Source organism: Cherax quadricarinatus, chromosome 4, assembly GCF_038502225.1.
Source record: "Cherax quadricarinatus isolate ZL_2023a chromosome 4, ASM3850222v1, whole genome shotgun sequence".
Classification (NCBI taxonomy): Eukaryota; Metazoa; Arthropoda; class Malacostraca; order Decapoda; family Parastacidae; genus Cherax; species Cherax quadricarinatus.
This window is the reverse complement of record NC_091295.1, coordinates 72,843,948-72,864,061: the sequence shown is the minus strand read 5'-3', so window position 1 is coordinate 72,864,061 and position 20,114 is coordinate 72,843,948. Positions and strand designations below refer to the sequence as shown.

The 20,114-nt window shown below is 44.2% G+C and overlaps 1 long non-coding RNA gene across 1 annotated transcript in view; it reads right to left on the bottom strand.

Moving 5' to 3' along the window:
• The window catches only part of LOC138854450 (uncharacterized), a 36,452-nt gene extending 17,582 nt beyond the window's left edge, over positions 1-18,870 (bottom strand). Inside the window, exon 1 of the long non-coding RNA XR_011393663.1 lies at positions 18,719-18,870. This is a non-coding gene — a long non-coding RNA (uncharacterized lncRNA). The remainder of the gene's footprint in view (positions 1-18,718) is intronic.
• Between the last annotated feature and the right edge of the window lie 1,244 nt (positions 18,871-20,114).

Here is a 20,114-nt window from a genome sequence, read left to right as displayed (position 1 = left end):
TTCATGGTAGATCTCTAAGTGTAGTTCTCAATGGAACGGAATCAGCAAGACATCCTATTGGGGAAAGTGTTCCACAAGGAAGCGTGCTTTGACCATTGTTATGGAATGTCTACTTCAACGACCTCCTTCATCTCATCCCAGAATCACATGCATATGCAGACGACTGTACACTGACATTCACTTATCCAAGAGAAGAAGTGCCAGCTGCTCTAATAAGCTACATCAATCACCAGCTGAGAGCTATACCAGCTTGGGGAAATAGATGGCAAGTAACATTTGCACCTGAGAAAACGCAAATGATGATTGTCTCTAGGCACCATGTTGGTAATGCTGGTGCAGTAGTAAGGATGAATGGGAGGGTGTTGGCACCTGGAGAAGAAGTTGATATCCTTGGGGTGAAATTTGACTCCAAACTAACCATGAAGAACCATGTTGTAAATCTTGCAAACAAGGCAGCCCGGAAGCTTACAGCACTTCGCCGTATCTCGCATCTACTTGACAGTAGGGGTTGCAAGATTCTGTACGAGGCACAAGTACGCTCACACCTTGAGTATGCTCCACTTTCTTGGTTTGCCTGCCCCCCCCCTCTCATCTGCGACTGCTTGACAGAGTAGAGAACAGAGCAAGACGTCTCATCTCTCGCCTGGACCCATCCTGGATAGATCTGTCATTTCAGCAGAGCCTTCAACATAGAAGGGATGTGGGTGGCCTTACTGTTATGTACAAGGCCAATATTGTCAAAGTACCACACTTGGATCCACTTCGAGGACAGTGTGAAACAAGCTTTTATGCCACAAGACGGGCAGAAAGCAGCAACTTCACTCTGGCTGTACCCTTCTCCAGAACATCACTCCATCTGAGATCATATATACCCAGGATGACTCGAGTATGAAACACATTCGTACAGCATAATGATGTCAACGAGATAAAGTCAGATGATCAAATGAAAATGCTGGCCCACAGATGGCTCCAATTTCATCCTGTTCCCTACTTTTATGTCTCATAACAATAAAAATGCTTTCAAATGAGCTGATGTAGGTAACAGCTCTTAGCTTGCCAATAAAGTTAGGAATCCTTAACCTGTAAATAGCTTGTTAATAAAGCTAGGGATCCTTAACCTTGTCAAACTGTGTAAAGAGAGAGAGAGAGAGAGAGAGAGAGAGACAGAGACAGAGACAGAGAGAGACAGAGACAGAGAGAGACAGAGAGAGAGACAGAGAGAGACAGAGACAGAGAGAGAGAATGAGAATCATAACTTCAGCTTCATGACAACAATTAGAACATGGTGAGCCAGAGATGTCATACTGAAGATACAGAATACCTCAGGAACATCATGCTGGGGAGAACAGGTACCTTGTCCTGTGAGTGCCACTCTTTGTACTGTCTCAGTACATCACATCAGGGGTCACAGCACTGACCCTGTGTCTCAGAACATCACACCAGGGGGGTCACAGCACTGACCCTGTGTCTCAGAACATCACACCAGGGGTCACAGCACTGACCCTGTGTCTCAGGGCATCACACCAGGGGTCACAGCACTGACCCTGTGTCTCAGAACATCACACCAGGGGTCACAGCACTGACCCTGTGTCTCAGAACATCACACCAGGGGTGTCACAGCACTGACCCTGTGTCTCAGCACATCACACCAGGGGGGTCACAGCACTGACCCTGTGTCTCAGCACATCACACCAGGGGTCACAGCACTGACCCTGTGTCTCAGAACATCACACCAGGGGTCACAGCACTGACCCTGTGTCTCAGGGCATCACACCAGGGGACACAGCACTGACCCTGTGTCTCAGAACATCACACCAGGGGTCACAGCACTGACCCTGTGTCTCAGAACATCACACCTGAGGTCACAGCACTGACCCTCTGTCTCAGAACATCACACCAGGGGTCACAGCACTGACCCTGTGTCTCAGAACATCACACCAGGGGTCACAGCACTGACCCTGTGTCTCAGGGCATCACACCCGGGGTGTCACAGGACTGACCCTGTGTCTCAGAACATCACACCAGGGGTCACAGCACTGACCCTGTGTCTCAGGGCATCACACCAGGGGTGTCACAGCACTGACCCTGTGTCTCAGAACATCACACCAGGGGTCACAGCACTGACCCTGTGTCTCAGGGCATCACACCCGGGGTGTCACAGCACTGACCCTGTGTCTCAGAACATCACACCAGGGGTCACAGCACTGACCCTGTGTCTCAGGGCATCACACCCGGGGTGTCACAGCACTGACCCTGTGTCTCAGAACATCACACCACGGGTCACAGCACTGACCCTGTGTCTCAGGGCATCACACCCGGGGTGTCACAGCACTGACCCTGTGTCTCAGAACATCACACCTGGGGTCACAGCACTGACCCTGTGTCTCAGACCATCACACCAGGGGTCACAGCACTGACCCTCTGTCTCAGAACATCACACCAGGGGTCACAGCACTGACCCTCTGTCTCAGAACATCACACCAGGGGTCACAGCACTGACCCTGACATCAGCCACACAGTTTCAGCCATAGTGTCAGCCAACTACGTCTGCAAGTGTCAACCACACACAGTATCAGCCAGAGAGTTTCAACCACACACAGTATCAGCCATAGTGTCAGCCAGACAGTTTCAACCACACACAGTATCAGCCATAGTGTCAGCCAGTTTCAACCACACACAGTATCAGCCATAGTGTCAGCCAGACAGTTTCAACCACACACAGTATCAGCCATAGTGTCAGCCACAGTTTCAATCACACAGTATCAGCCATAGTGTCAGCCAGACAGTTTCAACCATACACAGTATCAGCAATAGTGTCAGCCACAGTTTCAACCACACACAGTATCAGCCATAGTGTCAGACACGGTATCAGCCATAGTGTCAGCCACAGTTTCAACCACACACAGTATCAGCCATAGTGTCAGACACGGTATCAGCCATAGTGTCAGCCACAGTTTCAACCACACACAGTATCAGCCATAGTGTCAGACACGGTATCAGCCATAGTGTCAGCCACAGTTTCAGCCACAGTTTCAACCACACACAGTATCAGCCACACACAGTATCAGCCATAGTGTCAGCCACAGTTTCAATCACACAGTATCAGCCATAGTGTCAGCCAGACAGTTTCAACCATACACAGTATCAGCAAGTGTCAGTCACAGTTTCAACCCCACACAGTATCAGCCAGACACAGTATCAGCCATAGTGTCAGAGTATCAGCCATAGTGTCAGCCAGAAAGTTTCAACCACACACAGTATCAGCCATAGTGTCAGCCACAGTTTCAGCCACACACAGTATCAGCCATAGTGTCAGCCAGACAGTTTCAACCATACACAGTATCAGCCATAGTGTCAGCCTCAGTTTCAGCCAGTTTCAACCACACACAGTATAAGCCATAGTGTCAGCCACAGTTTCAACCACACAGTATCAGCCATAGTGTCAGCCACAGTTTCAGCCATAGTGTCAGCCAGACAGTTTCAACCATACACAGTATCAGCCATAGTGTCAGCCTCAGTTTCAGCCAGTTTCAACCACACACAGTATCAGCCACAGTTTCAGCCACAGTTTCAACCACACACAGTATCAGCCACAGTTTCAGCCACAGTTTCAACCACACACAGTATCAGCCAGACACAATATCAGCCAGACACAGTATCAGCCATAATGTCAGCCACAGTTTCAACCACACACAGTATCAGCCAGACACAGTAACAGCCATAGTGTCAGACACAGTATCAGCCATATTGTCAGCCACAGTTTCAACCACACACAGTATCAGCCAGACACAGTACAGCCATAGTGTCAGACACAGTATCAGCCATATTGTCAGCCACAGTTTCAACCACACACAGTATCAGCCAGACACAGTATCAACCAGACACAATATCAGCCAGACACAGTATCAGCCAGACACAGTGTCAGCCAGACACAGTACCAGCCATAGTGTCAGACACAGCATCAGCCATAGTGTCAGACACAGTATCAGCCATAGTGTCAGACACAGTATCAGCCAGACACAATATCTGCCAGACACAGTATCAGCCAGACACAGTATCAGCCATAGTGTCAGACACAGTATCAGCCAGACACAGTATCAGCCATAGTGTCAGCCACAGTTTCAACCACACACAATATCAGCCAGACACAGTATCAGCCATAGTGTCAGACACAGTATCAGCCATAGTGTCAGACACAGTATCAGCCATAGTGCCAGACACAGTATCAGTCATGGTGTCAGACACAGTATCAGCCATAGTGTCAGACACAGTATCAGCCATAGTGTCAGACACAGTATCAGCCATAGTGTCAGACAGTATCAGCCATAGTGTCAGACACAGTATCAGCCATAGTGTCAGACACAGTATCAGCCATAGTGTCAGACACAGTATCAGCCATAGTGTCAGACACAGCATCAGCCATAGTGTCAGACACAGCATCAGCCATAGTGTCAGACACAGTATCAGCCATAGTGTCAGACACAGTATTAGCCACAGTGTCAGACACAGTATCAGCCATAGTGTCAGACACAGTATCAGCCATAGTGTCAGACAGTATCAGCCATAGTGTCAGACACAGTATCAGCCATAGTGTCAGACACAGCATCAGCCATAGTGTCAGACACAGTATCAGCCATAGTGTCAGACACAGTATCAGCCAGTGTCAGACACAGTATCAGCCATAGTGTCAGACACAGTATCAGCCATAGTGTCAGACACAGTATCAGCCATAGTGTCAGACACAGTATCAGCCATAGTGTCAGACACAGTATCAGCCATAGTGTCAGACACAGTATCAGCCATAGTGTCAGACAGTATCAGTCAGACACAGTATCAGTCAGACAGTATCAGCCAGACACAGTATCAGCCAGACACAGTATCAGTCAGACAGTATCAGCCAGACACAGTATCAGCCAGACACAGTATCAGCCAGACACAGTATCATAGTGTCAGACACAGTATCAGCCAGACAGTATCAGCCATAGTGTCAGACACAGTATCAGCCATAGTGTCAGACACAGTATCAGCCATAGTGTCAGACACAGTATCAGCCATAGTGTCAGACACAGTATCAGCCATAGTGTCAGACACAGTATCAGCCATAGTGTCAGACACAGTATCAGCCATAGTGTCAGACAGTATCAGTCAGACACCTATAACAATCGGTGCCATTTACCGGATACCTCACACAAACATCCCAAATTTCAGTGAGAAATTAAAGTCACTAATAACAAACAGACAAATGAATAAGCACCACCTTCTCTTAGCTGGAGACTTCAACATCAACCTTGGCTTACTAGATGATCAGCCTGTAACTGATTTCATCAACAATATGAACAACACACTTCTCATACCAACAATAACTAAACCAACCAGGCTCACTGAGACAAGTGCAACCATAATAGACCACATATGGACCAATATACTAGCCCCCCTTAAATCAGGGATAATCACAGATAGCACTACAGACCACTACCCTACCTTCCTCCTGACAAACATTAGTAAACCACCACTTGAATACAACAAAGTCTCATTTAGACTCCATGACGAGGCCTCAGTAAGGAAGTTCACAGCTGACCTAGAGACTGTTGATTGGCCTACAGAATTCTCCAAGGCCAATGGTATTGATGACTGGACAGACATCTTTCTTAACAAATTACTTAGACTATACAACAAACATTGTCCTATAAAAACAAAACAGATCACAAACAAACGGCTTGGTTGCCCATGGCTAACCAGCACCATTCTGAAATCCATTGACAAGAAACACCAATATGAAAAGCAATATAGACAGGGCTTAATACACAAAGATACTCTTAAACACTATTCATCAGCTCTCACCAAAGTAATAAAAAAGCCAAACAACTATACTACTCCAGTAGATTCACAGACACTAGAGGAGATATAAAAAAGACCTGGAAAACACTCTCTCAGATTCTAGGGACCCACAAACTGAGAAAAACCAAGAATATTGTCCTAACCAAACCTAATGAAACACCACTACATCCCACTGACACAGCTAACAAGATAAACGACTTCTTCTCAAACATAGGATCTAATCTCGCCAGTAAAATCCCACATACCAATGCCCATGCCAGGGACTACCTAGATGGAAATTTCCCTAATTCCTTCTATCTTGCACCAACTGAGCCCACGGAAGTCATTGAGATCATAAAGTCACTTAAAAATAACTCGGGGAATCTGTCTCATGTCCCACCATTACTGTACAAGCGAGCGGCCCATGTCCTTTCGCATGCTATTTCATTATTTTTTAACAAGTCAATAGAGACTAGCACCTTCCCGAAACTACTCAAGATGGCAAGGGATACACCAATACATAAAGGTGGTGACCCTACAGACTTAAACAACTATAGGCCAATATCTAACTTACCATTGCTATCCAAAATCTTTGAGAAACTCGTGCACAGGAGACTGTATTCATTTATAACGGCTCAAAACATACTCAACCCCAGCCAGTTTGGATTCAGGAAAAATAAAAGCACTAATGATGCAATCATAAAAATGCTAGATCTGCTTTACACAGCATTGGAAAATAAGGAATATCCACTAGGAACTTTTATTGATCTAAGAAAAGCTTTTGACACAGTAAACCACGAAATCCTACTCCACAAACTTGACCACTACGGTATAAGAGGCCATGCGCTTGCTTATTTCAAATCTTACATTACTAATAGGTATCAGTACGTCACCATTAAAGACACAGCATCAGCAACACGGCCACTTGATACTGGAGTTCCGCAGGGAAGTGTCCTTGGTCCCCTGCTCTTCCTCATATACATCAATGACCTTCCAAACGTATCCCAACACCTGAAACCCATTCTTTTTGCTGATGACACGACTTACGTCATCTCTCACCCTAATCTTGCCACCCTCAACACCAATTTGAATGAGGAGCTGATTAAAATATCGACTTGGATGACAGCCAATAAACTTACGCTGAACACTGACAAAACTTACTATATTATGTTTGGTAGCAGAGCAGGAGATGCACAAATTAACATTAAGATTGACAACACTCTAATTACCAGAAATAATGGGGGAAAATTCCTAGGCTTATACCTTGACAACAACCTGAATTTCAGCACCCATATCCAGCATATAGCCAAAAAAGTATCCAAAACGGTTGGGATCCTCTCCAAGATACGATACTACGTGCCGCAAAATGCCCTTCTCACACTATACCACTCAATTATTTATCCATACCTCACCTATGCTATTTGTGCTTGGGGATCAACTGCAGCAACACACCTAAAGCCAATAATAACCCAACAAAAAGCTGCAGTAAGAATAATCACTAAATCCCATCCCTGGCAGCACACCCCCCCACTCTTCAAAGATCTAAACTTACTCCCAGTTCAGTACATCCACACTTACTACTGTGCAATCTATATCTACAGGGCCTTAAACTCTAATATCAACCTTGACCTAAAATGCTTTCTTGATAGTTGTGACAGAACCCACAGGCATAACACCAGAAACAAACATCTCTACGACATTCCCCATGTCCGACTAAACCTTTACAAAAATTCAATGTATGTCAAAGGCCCTAAAATCTGGAATACCCTACCTGAGAACTCTAGAACTGCAGACACATTCAACACCTTCAAAACTACCATTAGAAAACATCTTATCTCCCTGATACACCCCGTCAACTAACTACACGAATACCACTTGGTGGTTCACACTTACACTCGCTCACTCATTTGACCATAAACAGAAATATTAATCTCAGTCTTAAAATAATGAATCCTGTGATACTCCAATACTGAAACTATATACTGTGCCAAAACAAAAGCATTCACATTGCTAAACTCACAAACTAGTATTTAGTCACTTAGCCATAATACCAACTTACCTCATAATTTGTAATATTTTACAATTAAGAATAAAACTAAGTATGCCCGAAATGCCTAGCCATGCTAAGCGTTCTAGTGGTACACTCTGTAATCACAATTTTACTACATGTAAACCAAACAATAACCAAATTTCTGTAAACTCAGCATTGTAATCAGTGTCAGCGTCAGCGTCAGTGTCAGCGTGCCTTGTTGTGCTCCCGGTTTTCTGGTGTTTTCACGGTCGCTCTTACGTGCTAGAACTTTAATTTGTGTCATCAATCCTATACGATACATCCCTCTAGCGCCTGGAACCAATCTTGGGCGGAAAACATTATATACTGAGTCAAAAAAGGAGAATTGTGTGCACTACCTAACAGAGTTTACTGCCAGAGGGGAATCATAGGCCTGTCCCGTGTGGAAAAATAATAATAATTGAACTTTGTGTCAGAGGAAAGAAAGTCTCCCTGAAAGCATTGAGTATACATAGTGTATAGTGTATACTACAGTGGCTCCCTAGTATATTGATGATAAAGGCTAAAGTGTCATTTGAAAACAGGTGAATTTGTAAATGAAGTGATAAGCCTATAGAGGCAGGTGCCAGAAGTCGCCAGAAACTTACCACAGGTCAGCTGTTTTTAATAATCTTCCTGGCCTGCTAGTGTACTCGCATATAATCTAGTGATACCAGTGAATAGCAGAATACAGTGTTGTAGTAGCAACTAACCAGTATTATAATGGTACTTAGTGGAGTGGAGTGACTTTCATTAGTTTCTTTTTCTTGAAATACCAGACGTTACTGTGAATTTCATATAACCTGTAGTTACCAGCGGTCGCAATATACACAACGAGAAGCAATTATTACTACAGAAAAAGCGCCCTTCCTCCAAAATTTGCACCAGTCAACTATAGTGATAATATAGCATTTATTGTGGTGGAGATGGAAAAAAAAAATAGAGAAGCTAGATACAGCGATTGATAAACAAGGGTGGAGGCTCGACCGTTCGTCATTGTAGGAGTGCCAGCAGTCACCGGCTCTTCAACACGCAAGTTATACTTTTGTATCAATCAAATCACATATTACTAGGGTAGATAATTTCCAGTAGATCCTTCATGTGTTAGCTCAAATCACCGACCAGTATGGTTTAAATAAGTGACCCACTGATCAGATCAGATAGACTGGTCCGAACCCTTGACTGGTCCGAACCCTTGACTGGTCCGAACCCTTGACTGGTCCGAACCCTGGACTGGTTTCAAACGGTTTCGTTGTGCACCACCTAGCAGGTTATTAATAGAATATTCAAGAGGTTGCTAGTAGAATTGCAGTAAATCAACCATTCAAATCATTATGAAGCTGTGTGTAGTCTGTGGTCAGTCAAACAAACGGGCTTCCACATGCATAAATTGTCATTTCTGTGGAAATTGGTGTCACGCCCCTTGTGCAGATATCCAAGAACTAGCTACAAGCAGTATTAAAACAGGGAAGTGTTTTTGGGTATGCCCAAATGAGATAAATCTGTGGACTAAAATCACAAGGGTATTAAAAGAGGTCAACATCAAAGCTGCTTTCATAGAAAACCTGGAAGCTTTCTACAACAGATGGGAACATAAAAAGTCCGGGCTGAATGGTACTGCCCTTGATACTGGCCATGTAGTCAGAAACTGTAAGGCTGGAGATGATGTCCTGGTAGTCAGTAAATGGGGGGCTGATAGTGCTGTCCTGGGAGACAGTAATGGGGAAGCTGGAGGTGCTGTCCTGGGAGACAGTAATGGTGAAGCTGGAGGTGCTGTCCTGGGAGACAGTAATGGTGAAGCTGGAGATGCTGTCCTGGGAGACAGTAATGGGGAAGCTGGAGATGCTGTCCTGGGAGACAGTAATGGTGAAGCTGGAGATTTTGTCCAGGTAGTCGGGAATTATACGCAGGAAGGAATACATATAAATGACCCCATAGGGGACAGGAGCCATAGTAGGGAAACAAGTGTAGTCAAAGATAAGATAAAACCAATATTGCAAACTAGAAATACCGCAGGAAATAGCAAACAAGAGGACTCCACTAGCAATAGTGAGGATATATTACCAAAAACAAATGGTGGGAACTCCATTGTTGGTGCTAGGGAGGATAGAAGTAAGACAGGGAAACATGCACCAACAGGGAATACAGTCACAGAAACCCAAGGCAAACGGAAACCAAGCCTGTGCACATACTATGCACTCGGTATCTGCTGGCATGGGAAATCTGGAAAAACAGATGGGACGTGCAACTATGACCACCCTAGGAAATGCCATGCCCATATGACAACAGGAAAATGCAAACTCCCTTCCTGTAAGCTTTTTCACCCTGAACTGTGTACCTCTTCAGTACAGGAAAGACTGTGCTATAACTTAAATTGCCAGGCATACCATCTAAAGGGGACAAAAAGATACAAAACATCCAGGCCATGGGAAAACCTGGGTAGCCACAGCCACTCAAGAGGGAGAGGTTTTTTAGTGCCAGGAAGGAAAAAAAACTGGCAGGAAATGGCAGAAATCGTACACCAAATCCAGTCATTCCTGGAGTGGAACCACAGTCGATGGCCTCCACTCCAAACCAACAGATACAGATACTAATGCCGGAAAAAAAATCCCCCCCCAGTACCAACAATACCACCAGTCCGATAACATTCTTCTTTGCAAATATACAGGGTCTAAAGCCAGCAACAAACAACAAAATACCTTTCATCCGTGGACTGCTTGCAGAGGCAAAGGCAATGTTCGCGGCTTTCACTGAGACCCACATAAAGGATCACTTGGACAACGAAATATGGATCCCAGGTTACAACCTATACAGATGTGACAGAGTGAACAGGCAAAAGGGGGGGGGTTGGCCTGTACATTGCAGAGTCACTTGTTTGCACAGAACTGCTAAATGCCTCAAATGATGTAGTGGAAGTTTTAGCAGTAAAGGTCGAGAACCAAAACCTAGTCATTGTGATAGTCTACAAGCCTCCGGATGCAACATCCCAGCAATTCCAGGAACAGCTGTTAAAAATTGACCACTGTCTGGAAAACCTTCCAGCTCCTGCACCCAACATCTTGCTCCTGGGGGATTTCAACTTAAGGCACCTAAAATGGAGGAATATAGCAAATAATATTGTTGCAGTAATAACACCAGGAGGCAGCTCTGATGAAAACTCACACTCATGCGAGCTTTTAAATCTCTGCACAAAATTCAATTTAAACCAGCAAATAATAGAGCCTACTAGACTGGAGAATACACTAGACCTCATCTTCACTAACAATGATGATCTGATAAGAAATATCACCATATCAAAAACAATATACTCAGATCACAACATAATTGAGGTTCAGTCATGTATGCGCGGAGCCCCAGACCGACATAATGAGATTAGTCACGAGGGAGCATTCACCAAATTCAACTTCAATAACAAAAACATAAAGTGGGACCAAGTAAACCAAGTCCTAACCGATATAAGCTGGGAAGATATACTAAGCAACACAGACCCCAACTTATGCCTAGAACAGATTAACTCGGTGGCACTCGATGTATGCACAAGGCTTATTCCTCTAAGAAAAAGGAGGAGTAGATGTAAAACAGAAAGAGACAGGCGCTCCCTTTACAGGCGACGGAAAAGAATAACAGAGCGGCTAAAAGAGGTCAATATATCTGAAATGCGTAGGGAGACACTGGTCAGAGAAATAGCAAGCATCGAACTTAAGCTAAAAGAATCCTTTAGGAGTCAGGAATCGCGGGAAGAACTAAAAGCCATAAATGAAATCGAAAGAAACCCAAAGTATTTCTTCTCCTATGCCAAATCAAAATCGAGAACAACGTCCAGTATTGGGCCCCTACTTAAACAAGATGGGTCCTACACAGATGACAGCAAGGAAATGAGTGAGCTACTCAAGTCCCAATATGACTCAGTTTTTAGCAAGCCGCTAACCAGACTGAGAGTCGAAGATCAAAATTAATTTTTTATGAGAGAGCCACAAAATTTGATTAACACAAGCCTATCCGATGTTATCCTGACGCCAAATGACTTCGAACAGGCGATAAATGACATGCCCATGCACTCTGCCCCAGGGCCAGACTCATGGAACTCTGTGTTCATCAAGAACTGCAAGAAGCCTCTATCACGAGCCTTTTCCATCCTATGGAGAGGGAGCATGGACACGGGGGTCGTCCCACAGTTACTAAAAACAACAGACATAGCTCCACTCCACAAAGGGGGCAGTAAAGCAACAGCAAAGAACTACAGACCAATAGCACTAACATCCCATATCATAAAAATCTTTGAAAGGGTCCTAAGAAGCAAGATCACCACGCATCTAGAAACCCATCAGTTACACAACCCAGGGCAACATGGGTTTAGAACAGGTCGCTCCTGTCTGTCTCAACTATTGGACCACTACGACAAGGTCCTAAATGCACTAGAAGACGAAAAGAATGCAGATGTAATATATACAGACTTTGCAAAAGCCTTCGACAAGTGTGACCATGGCGTAATAGTGCACAAAATGCGTGCTAAAGGAATAACAGGAAAAGTCGGTCGATGGATCTATAATTTCCTCACTAACAGAACACAGAGAGTAGTCGTCAACAGAGTAAAGTCCGAGGCAGCTACGGTGAAAAGCTCTGTTCCACAAGGCACAGTACTCGCTCCCATCTTGTTCCTCATCCTTATATCCGACATAGACAAGGATGTCAGCCACAGCACCGTGTCTTCCTTTGCAGATGACACCCGAATCTGCATGACAGTGTCTTCCATTGCAGACACTGCAAAGCTCCAGGCAGACATCAACCAAATCTTTCAGTGGACTGCAGAAAACAATATGAAGTTCAACGATGAGAAATTTCAATTACTCAGATATGGTAAACATGAGGAAATTAAATCTTCATCAGAGTACAAAACAAATTCTGGCCACAAAATAGAGCGAAACACCAACGTCAAAGACCTGGGAGTGATCATGTCGGAGGATCTCACCTTCAAGGACCATAACATTGTATCAATCGCATCTGCTAGAAAAATGACAGGATGGATAATGAGAACCTTCAAAACTAGGGAGGCCAAGCCCATGATGACACTCTTCAGGTCACTTGTTCTATCTAGGCTGGAATATTGCTGCACACTAACAGCACCTTTCAAGGCAGGTGAAATTGCCGACCTAGAAAATGTACAGAGAACTTTCACGGCGCGCATAACGGAGATAAAACACCTCAATTATTGGGAGCGCTTGAGGTTCCTAAACCTGTATTCCCTGGAACGCAGGAGGGAGAGATACATGATTATATACACCTGGAAAATCCTAGAGGGACTAGTACCGAACTTGCACACGAAAATCACTCATTACGAAAGCAAAAGACTTGGCAGACGATGCACCATCCCCCCAATGAAAAGCAGGGGTGTCACTAGCACGTTAAGAGACCATACAATAAGTGTCAGGGGCCCGAGACTGTTCAACTGCCTCCCAGCACACATAAGGGGGATTACCAACAGACCCCTGGCAGTCTTCAAGCTGGCACTGGACAAGCACCTAAAGTCAGTTCCGGATCAGCCGGGCTGTGGCTCGTATGTTGGTTTGCGTGCAGCCAGCAGCAACAGCCTGGTTGATCAGGCTCTGATCCACCAGGAGGCCTGGTCTCAGACCGGGCCGCGGGGGCGTTGACCCCCGGAACTCTCTCCAGGTAAACTCCAGGTAATCCTTATAGAGAATAAACTTTGAATTGAATTGAATTGAATAGTGTCAGACACAGTATCAGCCATAGTGTCAGACACAGTATCAGCCAGTGTCAGACACAGTATCAGCCATAGTGTCAGACACAGTATCAGCCATAGTGTCAGACACAGTATCAGCCATAGTGTCAGACACAGTATCAGCCATAGTGTCAGACACAGTATCAGCCATAGTGTCAGACACAGTATCAGCCATAGTGTCAGACACAGTATCAGCCATAGTGTCAGACACAGTATCAGCCATAGTGTCAGACACAGTATCAGCCATAGTGTCAGACACAGTATCAGCCATAGTGTCAGACACAGTATCAGCCATAGTGTCAGACAGTATCAGTCAGACACAGTATCAGCCAGACACAGTATCAGCCAGACACAGTATCAGCCAGACACAGTATCATAGTGTCAGACACAGTATCAGCCATAGTGTCAGACACAGTATCAGCCACAGTGTCAGACACAGTATCAGCCAGACACAGTATCAGCCAGACACAGTATCAGCCAGACACAGTATCATAGTGTCAGACACAGTATCAGCCATAGTGTCAGACACAGTATCAGCCATAGTGTCAGCCAGTATCAGCCGGACACAGTATCAGCCAAACAGTATCAGCCATAGTGTCAGACACAGTATCAGCCATAGTGTCAGACACAGTATCAGCCATAGTGTCAGACACAGTATCAGCCATAGTGTCAGACACAGTATCAGCCATAGTGTCAGACACAGTATCAGCCATAGTGTCAGACACAGTATCAGCCATAGTGTCAGACACAGTATCAGCCATAGTGTCAGACACAGTATCAGCCATAGTGTCAGACACAGTATCAGCCATAGTGTCAGACACAGTATCGGCCATAGTGTCAGATACAGTATCAGCCATAGTGTCAGACACAGTATCAGCCATAGTGTCAGACACAGTATCAGCCATAGAGTCAGACACAGTATCAGCCATAGTGTCAGACACAGTATCAGCCATAGTGTCAGACAGTATCAGCCATTGTGTCAGACACAGTATCAGCCATAGTGTCAGACACAGTATCAGCCATAGTGTCAGACACAGTATCAGCCATAGTGTCAGACAGTATCAGCCATTGTGTCAGACACAGTATCAGCCATAGTGTCAGACACAGTATCAGCCAGTGTCAGACAGTATCAGCCACAGTATCAGCCATAGTGTCAGCCAGTATCAGCCGGACACAGTATCAGCCACAGTATCAGCCAGACACAGTATCAGCCATAGTGTCAGACAGTATCAGCCATAGTGTCAGACACAGTATCAGCCATAGTGTCAGACACAGTATCAGCCAGTGTCAGACAGTATCAGCCATAGTGTCAGACAGTATCAGCCAGACACAGTATCAGCCAGTGTCAGACAGTATCAGCCATAGTGTCAGACAGTATCAGCCAGACACAGTATCAGCCAGTGTCAAGACACAGTATTTATTTATTTATTTATTACCAATTTGAGCACACATACAGAGGTACAAAAAAAAATACAGATAAGAGCAGCATGCCAAAGCCACTTATACTATGCATAGCATTACGGGCTGGCTTAAAATTAACTTAAGATTAACTAAGCAATGATGAAATCAGTGATAAAACATTAATGTAAACAGATTACTATAAAGCACAAGTGAGTATTACAAAGACAGGTCATATGGTTGCATGCATTGTTGTACATTCAGTCATATGAAGGATTCTGTTAGGTAGTGTATTTAAAAAATAATAAAGTTAGATTCGGTTTTAGGTTTAACATTTATGTGATATAATTGTGAGAAACATTTAAGATATACAATTTATAAGGTTCAGTTATTCAGTATTTATTTGGTTTTGGGTGAGTAAGTGATCTTTGAGTAGTGACTTGAATTTATAAACAGGTAGTGTTTCTTTTATATTTACAGGTAATGAATTCCAGATTTTAGGGCCTTTTATGTGCATTGAGTTTTTGCATAGTGTGAGATGGACACGAGGAACATCAAAGAGTGATCTGTGCCTTTTGTTATGGTCATGTGTTCTGTTGAGGTTGGCAAGGAGATGTTTGAGGGGAGGGTTAATATCAGAGTTAAGTGTTCTATGTATGTAATAGGTGCAGTAATAAGTATGGATGTTTTGTATGGTGAGTAGGTTTAGTGTATTGAATATTGGTGGAGTGTGCTGCCTGTAGTGAGAATTTGTTATCATTCTAACTGCAGCCTTTTGTTGGGTAATTAGTGGTCTGAGATGGTTAATTGTTGTTGAGCCCCATGCACAAATTCCATAGGTGAGATAGGGGTAAATAAGAGAGTGATATAGGGCCAGGAGGGCTGACTGTGGAACATAGTACCGTATCTTCGATAGTATGCCTACAGTCTTGGAAATTTTCTTAGAAATTTGTTGTATATGTGTATGAAATTTGAGTCTATTATCAAGGTGGATTCCTAAGAATTTTCCCTCTGTTAGCTTTGTGATAGGTGATCCGTTTATCATTATGTTAAGAGGGACATCTGTAGCTCTGTTACCAAACTGAATGAAGTAGGTTTTGTCAATGTTTAGTGTAAGTTTGTTAGTCCTCATCCAGGTAGATATTTTCTGTAATTCGGTATTTACAGTATTGGCTAGTGTGACTGGGCTCGGGTGAGAGAAGACGTATGTAGTGTCATCTGCAAATAGTGTGGGTTTGAGTAATTGCGAAGCATTTGGAAGGTCATTTATGTATAGGAGAAAGAGAAGAGGGCCAAGGACACTTCCCTGTGGGACACCAACTGTAATTGGTTGCGCAGAAGAGTTTGCCCCATTTGCGTACACATATTGGCTTCTGTTGCTGAGGTATGACTTGAGGTAGTTGAGGGAGTGCCCTCTTATACCATAGTGTGACAATTTTACGTGGAGCAAGTCATGGTCAACTGTATCAAAAGCTTTACGTAAGTCAATGAAGATCCCCAGTGGGACTTCTTTTTTCTCTATTGCAGTGTATATATGTTCTAGCATGTGTATAATAGCATCATTAGTATTTTTATTAGGCCTGAATCCAAATTGGCAGGGGTTGAGTATGTTTTGGGAGATAAGGTAGGAGTAGATTCGTTTATGAATTAATTTTTCGAAGATTTTTGAGAGAGGGTGTAAGTTGGATATTGGCCTATAGTTATTCAACTCTGTTTGGTCTCCTCCTTTGTGGATCGGGGTGACCCTTGCTATTTTGAGTACTGTAGGGAAGGTGGAGGATTCAATGGATTTGTTAAAGAGTGTTGCAATGATTGGAGATAGCACTTGTGACACTTTTTTGTATATAAAGGGTGGTAAGGTACTTAAATCTCCTGCCTTGTTTTTTAGTGCATTGATAATAAGGGAGACTTCGTATTGGTTAGTCGGAGCTAGGAACAGTGTGTTCGGGTAGTTGCCGGTGAGGTAGTCATTTGGTGGGGTATCTGAGCTTGGGATTTTATTGGCAAGGTTTTGTCCTATAGTGGAGAAGAAATCATTGAGTCTGTTTGCTGTTTCTGTTGGTGGGAGTTGGGGTTCATCTGATTTTGCTAATTTTATTTCGCTATTTCGTGATATCTTTTTTGTTCCCAGAATTTCTGATAGGGTTTTCCAGGTCTTTTTTATATCACCTCGTAAGTTGGATAATCTGTTCTCATAATACAATTTTTTTGCCCTTCTTATCAGGCTGGTTAGGATTGACGAGTAACGTTTTGTTTGGTCTCTGGTTATGTGACCCATTCTGTACTGTTTTTCATATTGGTGTTTTGTATTTATGGATTTGAGAATGCTGGGTGTTAGCCAGGGACTGTTCAGTCTCTTTGCTGTCATCTGTTTAGTTTTTTTTAGGGCAGTGCTTGTTATAGAGGTATTGGGTCTTTTTTAGAAAATTATTAATACATTCGTCAATATCTGTATAGATTTCTAGCTCAGTGTGCCAATCAATGTTTGCTACTGCTGTTGTGAAGTTATTAATGGCTGCCTCATTGTGAAGTCTGAAGGTGACTTTAGTAGTGTCTTGGGGTAGTTTACCAAGAGTTGTTATGAGGAAAGTAGGGTAGTGGTCTGTGGTATTATCTGTAATTATGCCTGATTTTAAAGGGGATATGGTGTTGGTCCAGATGTGGTCAAGTAGGGAAACACTAGTCTCTGTAACTCTTGTAGGTTTTGTTACTGTTGGTAGTAACATACACTTACTCATTGTGTTTGTGAATTCAGTAACGTGTGGGTCCTGGTCTTGCAGGAGATTTATATTGAAGTCACCTGAGAGTAGTAAGTGATCTTTGTTCATGCGTGCATCAGTTATCATACTTCCTAGATTTTGACTAAATTGGCTAATGTTTGACTGTGGAACTCTGTAGATGTTTCTCAGCCATAGTGTCAGCCAGTTTCAACCACACACAGTATCAGCCAGACACAGTATCAGCCAGACACAGTATCAGCCAGACACAGTATCAGCCAGTGTCAGACAGCCACAGTATCAGCCAGTGTCAGACAGCCACAGTATCAGCCAGTGTCAGACAGCCACAGTATCAGCCAGTGTCAGACAGCCACAGTATCAGCCAGTGTCAGACAGCCACAGTATCAGCCAGTGTCAGACAGCCACAGTATCAGCCAGTGTCAGACAGCCACAGTATCAGCCAGTGTCAGACAGCCACAGTATCAGCCAGTGTCAGACAGCCACAGTATCAGCCAGTGTCAGACAGCCACAGTATCAGCCAGTGTCAGACAGCCACAGTATCAGCCAGTGTCAGACAGCCACAGTATCAGCCAGTGTCAGACAGCCACAGTATCAGCCAGTGTCAGACAGCCACAGTATCAGCCAGTGTCAGACAGCCACAGTATCAGCCAGTGTCAGACAGCCACAGTATCAGCCAGTGTCAGACAGCCACAGTATCAGCCAGTGTCAGACAGCCACAGTATCAGCCAGTGTCAGACAGCCACAGTATCAGCCAGTGTCAGACAGCCACAGTATCAGCCAGTGTCAGACAGCCACAGTATCAGCCAGTGTCAGACAGCCACAGTATCAGCCAGTGTCAGACAGCCACAGTATCAGCCAGTGTCAGACAGCCACAGTATCAGCCAGTGTCAGACAGCCACAGTATCAGCCAGTGTCAGACAGCCACAGTATCAGCCAGTGTCAGACAGCCACAGTATCAGCCAGTGTCAGCCTCACCCTGTTATCCACCGCCTGGGAGACAACTTGCTCGTGGTTCTGGGGAGACATGGCGCTTCTGGCTGTCTTTTTGGGTATAATAAGAGCCGTGGATGTCCCGTGTCAGCTGTGTCAGCTCAAAACATTACACAGTCATGACGGCTGCCAGGTGATTCACTCTCTCTTATCCCCGATTCACACACCAGAGATTTTCTATATTTTACAATAAATACCTCAAAATTGTTTCTTAAATCGTAATACCGAATAATAAAACGTTTTTGTAAAATTGTTAAGTGTAAAATAATTCTAGAATTTGCTGGTTTTATGGAAAATTTTGGGATACTTCTTCGTTTTGTAATCCGGAAAAATTCAGCTGTTTTTGTTTCCAAATTCTATTAAGAATTTCCTATTTTGTTGTTGTAGTTTTTATTATTATTATTATTATTTTATTTGTGTGTTTGTGTGTATGTGTATGAGTGTACTCACCTATTTGTGTGTGAGTGTGTGTGTGTGTGTGTGTGTGTGTGTGTGTGTGTGTGTGTGTGTGTGTGTGTGTGTGTGTGTGTGTGTGTGTGTGTGTGTGTGTGAGTATGAGTGTGTACTCACCTAGTTGTACTCACCTAGTTGAGGTTGCAGGGGTCGAGTTCAAGCTCCTGGCCCCGCCTCTTCACTGGTCGCTACTAGGTCACTCTCCCTGAACCATGAGCTTTATCGTACCTCTGCTTAAAGCTATGTATGGATCCTGACTCCACTACATCGCTTCCCAAACTATTCCACTTCCTGACTACTCTGTGGCTGAAGAAATAGTTCCTAACATCCCTTTGATTCATCTGTGTCTTCAACTTCCAACTGTGTCCCCTTGTTACTGTGTCCAGTCTCTGGAACATCCTGTCTTTGTCCACCTTATCAATTCCTCTCAGTATTTTGTAAGTCGTTATCATGTCCCCCCTATCTCTCCTGTCCTCCAGTGTCGTCAGGTTGATTTCCCTTAACCTCTCCTCATAGGACATACCTCTTAGCTCTGGGACTAGTCTTGTTGCAAACCTTTGCACTTTCTCTAGTTTCTTTACATGCTTGGCTAGGTGTGGGTTCCAAACTGGTGCCGCATACTCCAATATGGGCCTAACGTACACAGTGTATAGGGTCCTGAACGATTCCTTATTAAGATGTCGGAATGCTGTTCTGAGCTTTGCCAGGCGCCTATATGCTGCAGCAGTTATTTGGTTGATGTGCGCTTCAGGAGATGTGCCTGGTGTTATACTCACCCCAAGATCTTTTTCCTTGAGTGATGTTTGTAGTCTCTGACCCCCTAGACTGTACTCCATCTGCGGTCTTCTTTGCCCTTCCCCAATCCTCATGACTTTGCACTTGGTGGGATTGAACTCCAGGAGCCAGTTGCTGGACAAGGTCTGCAGCC